At 35.6% G+C, this 7573-nt stretch overlaps 1 long non-coding RNA gene across 1 annotated transcript; it reads left to right on the top strand.

The window, feature by feature from the left end:
* The first annotated feature begins 5695 nt into the window (after positions 1-5695).
* On the top strand, positions 5696-7573 carry LOC118483744. The gene is made up of 2 exons (XR_004871311.1): positions 5696-5996; positions 6596-7573. It is a non-coding gene; the product is annotated as an uncharacterized LOC118483744 (long non-coding RNA).

Raw genomic sequence — 7573 nt, 5'->3', positions numbered from 1 at the left:
AATTATAAAGTTCGTTTAGACAGTTAAGTGTCGATGGGATTTTAATTTCAAGTACTTTAATATTTTATGTGATTATGGATATTGAAGTTATAAAAGTAAGCCTCCATATTCGTACGTACACTATAACCATATTAAAACTAATGTTTTTCTTAATCAATAAACTCTTATTGATTTAAATATTGATACAGATGACTTACTATAAATTTATGGTGATATCAACCATTAGAGATGAGATGTGAATAAACCAAGACCTGATAATAATACTAGTTGGTTGATTAATCACTACAAGTTGTTTTTTTTTTTTGTTTTTACCGGAACTAATAACCCACAAACTGAATAATATATTAAAGTTCTTAACCGAGATTCTATTATAATAAACTGTAGGAATTCATGTGTGTATATATATATTGTGGAGGACTCGTTTGGTTTTATGTTTGCTTGCTTGCTAATAAGGTACGGATTCTGTTTTCTTTACATCATAGTATACTTTTATATTTTCGTTACTCGTTGGTACGGATTCCTTTTCTTGACATCATAGTATTTTTATTCAAGTCCGTTACTTTGTAGTACGGATGTTTTCGTCAGTAGTTCTGTTTCGTATTGTTATATGACTAGTATGCATTGTAGCATGCAATAGACCTTAGACCTTGTGCTCATTATTGCATGTTCCCTCTAAACTTATGTCAAAATACATTTTATTTCTGATACGGCTTTGTACTCTGTCACCCGAGCACTTCTGACTTGTCGTTGGGGCGTCAACGACATGGCACTCATCGTGACGGTGCGTAACTAAAGTTCACGGCGTTTCTAGTTTGTGCTTGTGTAGCACATGGCCCCTAGAGGCGAATAGATCGATCTTAGCTCTGACTCCTGACTCCTGACTCCTGACTCCTGTTGAGATGGAATAATGTGTGTGCGCCTACACGCACCATCTCGGCGCATGGACTATGGCCATGCATGCCTCTGTTTAGGCTCGTGGGTGCTTCTATATTACGCGACTTGTTTTATTGTTATATGTTGTCACGTATGTCTTGTCTCTGTTATGATATGTTTGATATGATTATATGCATCTGATTATGTTCAGTATTTGTTATCTGTTCAGTATAAGTTTTGGGATTCAAGTTATAAAAGTATTTGTTTCAATGCCATCTTTTGGATTTGTTAGTGTCAGTACCGATATGTTTTGCTTCCGTATGTCTGCCTTACTTTTACTGTTGATTTCTCCGTTACTGAGCAACTTTTTGGCTCAGCCGTAGTTTCTTTCTTGTGTTTGTCTTATTTGTTTGACAGGTAATTTGGGAAACGTGGGGAATAAGTGAAGAGTGTCGTGAAGATAAAGATTTATTTTTATTTCGGTAATGTAATGAAAATGTAATTAGGATCTTTTGTTTTCAACATTATGGATTGGTTTTAGTTTTGATATCTGTTTGAGTGACACGTCAGCCTGTTCAGGTTGGGGTGTTACAAAAACGTTACTGGTATTTAGTTTTATGGTATTGCTTTTGTGTAGTTCAATATTAATTTTATATTATTAGGTGCCTTGACTTTGCTATTATGTATTTTCATGTTGGTATTTTATTGAAAACGGTTATACATTGTTTTATGTGATTGAGAAGTTTACCTACAATTGGTTTAGCCTTATGTCATAATTGTTAAAGTAGAGATATTGGGCAATGATGGTGACAAACCCACCGAGGGGGGTTCGATCCTGTACCGCACCCCGGTTTTCATCTGGATGTTACTTCAGTGAGGCTTCTCGTGTGGAGGCAGTACGGTTTTCAAGGGAACGCCGTAACCATGTCTGGCCAACCCAGCACAGACCCGGTTAAGACAACGTAAGTCTGGGCAGCCTTGGCTAGGGCCGTCGATTAGGCCGGTGTAACATTGGGTCACTGAAAAAGAAAGTCACCGTTCAAAAAAAAAAAAGATGTAGTGCTCTTTCTCTCTCTCTCTCTTAGTTATCATTAAGAGCATTTAACAAGTGCATTAAGGTTTCTAATATACACCTTCATCCACCTTTAAATATTTATGGAATTTAACAAAACATAACAACATCCCATCTCCCATCCATATACACATCCTCTAAAATTTAACAAAACTCACACAGTCATTCAAAATTTGAAAAGCTGCTATTCACCCCAATATTATATCTCACACACACACACATGTGTATATACTATATGTAATGCATATCCAAGGGACAATTTTGGTCATTTGCCACTTTTTCAACATGTACAAGTCTTGAAAGCATCTTGTACAATACAATAAAGCACAAATGAATTGTTTCAAACATCCTGAAATCTTTGGGCGGGGCAAATTCCTGAATTCTATTGGGCGGGTCAAAATTTTCATTCAAATTTCATTCATTTAAATCATGTCTCTCTCTCTCTCTCTCTAAAGATCGAGATTGAAAAGCCCTTTTGTTTCTCTTTCTCTTCTTTGAGAAATCAGCAACAAAAAACAACTAAAGCATTCTAGAATCAATTTATTTAGAGGGGAAATCTCGAAACTAGCAAAGAATTGGTCAACATTTAGAAACTAGCCAAAGGAAACGTCTTGTAGAGATGCTACCATGTTGCTGAAACGTCTTGACAATGGACCAATCACTGGCTGCCACGTGTCCGACAACGCTGAAACGTCTCAGAAGTCTTAGCTGAGACGTCTTAACATGGCTTGAGACCTTTCCACATGGCTTCATATGGCTTGAGACGTTTCCACATGGCTTAAGACTTTTCCACATGGCTTGAGACCTTTCCACATGGCTTGAGACCTTTCAAAATGGCTTGAGCCATTTCCACATGGCTTGAGCCCTAAAATGACATTTAACTCTTTATAAAATTAACCTTAAATTACGTTAAATATATATAAAATTAAATAAAATAGTTGGTTGTTAGGATTTTTCATATTTTTAAAGTTTTTTTTTTTACTTTTTCTTAAGTTTTAAAGTCTTTTAGAGTTCTTATACACACATACATACATATACACCATGTTGTAATACATATGAGAATTTCAAAAGAATATTTTTTCATAATCTTAAAAGTTTTGTAACATAATACGATTATTTAAAACATATTTTCAATTTTTAAACTAATGTTCCTCACGATTTTTAAACATATTTTATGGTGTAATTTTTAAGAAAAAAGAAACGTAAACGTAGAAAAATGATATAAGAGTTTAAAAATCGCGAGGAAGATTAGTGTAAATATTGAAAATATGTTTTAAGTAATCGTATTATGTTACAAAACTTTTAATTACTAAAACTTTTAAGATTATGAAAAATTATTCTTTTGAAGTTGATTTTGTAACTTGAACAGGAAAAAAAACCATGATCAAGTTGAAATCTATTGTATATTTCCCCAAAGTAATATTTGTTTGACTTTAAGAGTCAAAGGACTGGCTTTTAACTTCCAAATCGATACGCTTCTGTTAACTACATATGTTCTTATGTTATATCATCTTGAAAAAAAAATAAGAAGAAATCCATAATCATGTTCAAGTTTGTTTACTGTAATAAGTTTAGAGTTTATTTGACTCTTTAAAGTCAAACATGCTCATTTGTGACTTTAAATGGGATTCCTATCAGGCTGCACTGGAGAGAGATGAAGCTCTCAAGCAACTTGATGAGCAAAAAGCCGTAAACGATGATTTTAAACAGTCGATTACAGGAATGGAAGAGGAACCGGAAGATTTGTACAAAAAGTTAGCAGCGACACTTTTAGCAGCAGCTGCTTCGCTGGCGTATGTTGCTCGAGCCCGCTGAAGCGATCCAAATTTTGAGGTCAATTTTACCAATCTTAATTGCTGCTACTGAAAGGGTTTCTGGTAAACTCACTTTTGTGGTTATATAATAAAAGTTGTTCTTTTGCAATGGTTCTATTGCAGTTGGGTTTTGACCCATAACCAAAAGTTTTGGCTATTGAAAATGTAAAACCAATAGGTTGGGTTAATTTTGGTTTTACTCAATTTGACTCGACTCATTTACCAATGTTTCAACTAATGTTTTCAGATGTATGGACTCAATATCCCTTTTTACATATGCGATCTTTTCCAATAAATTTTCTTCCCTTGTTATATTTCCCAGTAAAATTGTTTTAGGCTACTCGGTATGGGGTCGTCCCCATATACCGTCCTGGTCCGGTGACGGAGGGAACACCGTGCCCCCCCCCCGTCCCGTCTTCAACGGCCGTAAGCCGACGTTCTCGACGCGCACAAAAGACAAAAAATGTGGGGACCTCTGGCATACGACCGTTTGAAAAAAAAAATTAATTTCAGAATTTATATTAATTAAATAACGGTCATAATTCAAAAAAACCCCAATTCACTTCCATTTTTATAAATACGCACCTCTTTAACCATTTTTTTCATAACTTTTCACCCTCTACCACCCCATCTCTCTCACATTTTATTACCACTCTTCCCTTTTTATAAAAACTCATCATATTTTATACCATTTTTTACCCGCTACCACCCCATCTCTCGCTAAAAAATTATCATGGCTTCACCCATTTCTTCAATTTCTTTTATGTCTTCATCGTCTTCGTCTACGTGGTATTCATCATCTTCGGAAGAGGATGTTATTATGCACAACATGATTATGAACGCGGCTCAGGTCTTCATGGCGGCTGATGAAGGGTCGTCCCAACGGCTAACTAGACGAGCAAAATATAACCGAGACCAAGAAGGTATTTTACTTTTTTTTCCTTATGTTTTATATAGATTTGAAAATGTATTTTATAATTAATTTCATTTATGTTTCGTTTTAAATTTATAGCCGGCCACGATAAACTAGTAGCCGATTATTTTGCCGACGAACCCGTGTACCCAGCCGAGATTTTTCGACGTCGGTTCCGCATGAGTCGTCCACTGTTTTTACGTATTGCAGGCGACATGGCCCAGTCTGATCCGTTTTTTACATTGCGAAACGACGCTAGGGGGCAAAGGGGTTTCAGTAATTTACAAAAATGTACGTCGGCCATTCGCCAGCTTGCGTACGGTTACGCACCCGATGCATTAGACGAGTATATTAGGATGTCTGAAAGAACCGCACGTCGATGTTTGCACAAGTTTTGCGAATGGGTTGTCAAATTGTATAGCAAGCGATACCTGCGGAAACCGAACGCAAACGACGTTCAAAAATTATATCAAGCACACGAACAGAGACATGGTTTCCCAGGAATGCTCGGGAGCATTGATTGCATGCACTGGCCGTGGCAGAACTGCCCAGTTGCCTGGCAAGGTCAATATACTAGGGGAGATCATGGACATCTGACTATTATTCTAGAGGCTGTTGCGTCACAGGATCTCTGAATATGGCATGCTTTTTTTGGTCTACCTGGTTCGCTTAGTGACCTTAACATCATATACCAGTAGCTTATTTTAATATATTAGAATATTTTTAAGTTTATTTTTTTTAACTTTATTTTTTTTAAGTTTATGTTTTTTTTTTAAATTTATTTCTTTAAGTTTAATTTTTTTAAGTTTAATTTTTTTAAGTTTATGTAATGTTTTTTAATATTAATAAAAACATTTTGTTACTTTATTTGGTAAATGTTAAAAAAAAGTTGAAGATTAAAAAAAATAAAAAAAACATAAAAGTGGTGGAGGACTATGACTAGGATCATCCTCCCATGCCCTCTAGTTTTGGAGGATGATCCATCCTTGGGATGACTATGACGTGTCGCCTACGTGGCGGATCATCCTCCAAAGATGGACCATCACCATACCCACTAGCCTTATACAAGAGTGAAGGTCCCTCAGTTTGTTATTTTCACTTTTACCCTCTTATTTATTTAATGGAACTAGCTTGAACATTCACATGATATTAAATGGAACTTACGTTTTGCTTTATTTCAGGTTGCTGACTTTGAAAATTAGTGTAGCAGTTTTCATTTCTAATCCTTTGGTTGTTTAAGCAAGGTGATGAATGTGGTAACCTGGCATAATTAGGTGCTTCGAATCTCAATGTGAATTACTCGTTCAGTAATTTCTCGTTTAAGGTAACAGTTTTTTATACCGCATCCAAAATGCATTTTAACGCATCAAGCCTTATAATGCATCGACGGAGGTTTCGGACGAGTCAAAATAGTGGGTAGTTAAGATTGTAAATGAAAGAAAGAGAAAAAATTAATAAAAAAAAATATAGATATAAATATAAAGGATAGGATGTGGAGGGGTTTTTAAAATGGGTGATAAATTTTAACAAGTAGTGATTTTTTGTTAAATTATAGGGTTAAAGATAATGGAGTGGATGTGAATGCTCTAGTTCACACTTCTTTTAATGTTGTATTTTCTTGAATTTGGAAAAGAAGAAAACCACATAATCAAGTTGAAACCTTTTTAATCTTCATAACTAATTTTTTTCCTATATTAGGTTGATTTTGACTTTTTTAAAGTCAAATGGATTAGATTTTATATTCAAAATCAAATAAGAATTCGTAATCGCCCGTCATATTTTTATGTTATAGTTTCTTAAATCTTGAAAAGGAAGAAAACCCCCATAATAGATAAGAATTCTTTTCATCTGTCAACTTGATATACGTTTGAATTTACAGTCAAAAGTTGACTAACTTCAAGTGAACTTTGACTATTCATACAGTGGATGCCTGAACTTCGACGATTTGCACCAAATGTTCCGGTAGTACTTGTTGGGACAAAACTAGGTACACATTACAGTTTATATGATCATGTTATATTTCAATTAATTAATCTTCATTAAATACAATAGGTGGCATAAGTCAAAATGTGTTCGAAGTATGTTTTTAATGCATAAAATATCTTAAATCTTATCAACCCAACCAGACTTGAGCCGGATCAATTGAAAGCAATTGAAACCGATGATTGAAGAGGCCAATGGAATCCGCCCCTGCGCTTCCAGCCCCCCCCCCCCCATATACTCAGGAATTCTCTCTTTCAGGAGGCGGCAATTGCGGGGGTTCAAATTATCCTCTTCCAATTTACCTGTAAGGTATACCCTATTATTTATTTTACATATACATACTGAGTTCTTTTTTTAACATAATGTGCCCTTCAAAATATCGGGCACTGGCCGGTGGTCCTCCCTGCCCACCCCCAGGGCCGCCCCTGCCTATTTTGACGGTTACCCAACATATCTATTGTTTATCTAGATTGTGGTCAATTTCAGTCGAGACACGGTTTTTCTAAGGCTTTTGAAGCTGGTGGTTAAAGTCTGTAGCGGTGGTAGTGTCCTTATACGCTGGGAGAGGCAACATAATGTGCTTTGAAGTTGCAGATTTGTACTCCAAACTGACTGTAGTATCAAACCATAATATCTCATGTTGTGTTTCTCTTCATGTGTTTGGTACAATTTCAGGTTTAGGCTAAATTTTTTTGGGTTTGTGCTTGATTCGACCTGTAAACATGACCCTCAACAAAAAGAAAGACACCTCAACAACAAGGATGGCCACACTACACGACCTAGCAGGTGACCAATGAATGTTTGAAGACGGGTTGTACATCTAACAAAACTACTAGAGCGATTTTTTTTGTAAGGTTAGAGTGACGGGTTAGATTTTGTAAGTAACAAACTTCATGCTTAACGTCAACATTTGTAACA

The sequence above is a fragment of the Helianthus annuus genome, chromosome 11, assembly GCF_002127325.2.
Source record: "Helianthus annuus cultivar XRQ/B chromosome 11, HanXRQr2.0-SUNRISE, whole genome shotgun sequence".
NCBI classification, from domain to species: Eukaryota; Viridiplantae; Streptophyta; class Magnoliopsida; order Asterales; family Asteraceae; genus Helianthus; species Helianthus annuus.
The sequence above is the reverse complement of the archived record's forward strand: the minus strand, read 5'-3'. Positions and strand labels throughout refer to the sequence as shown.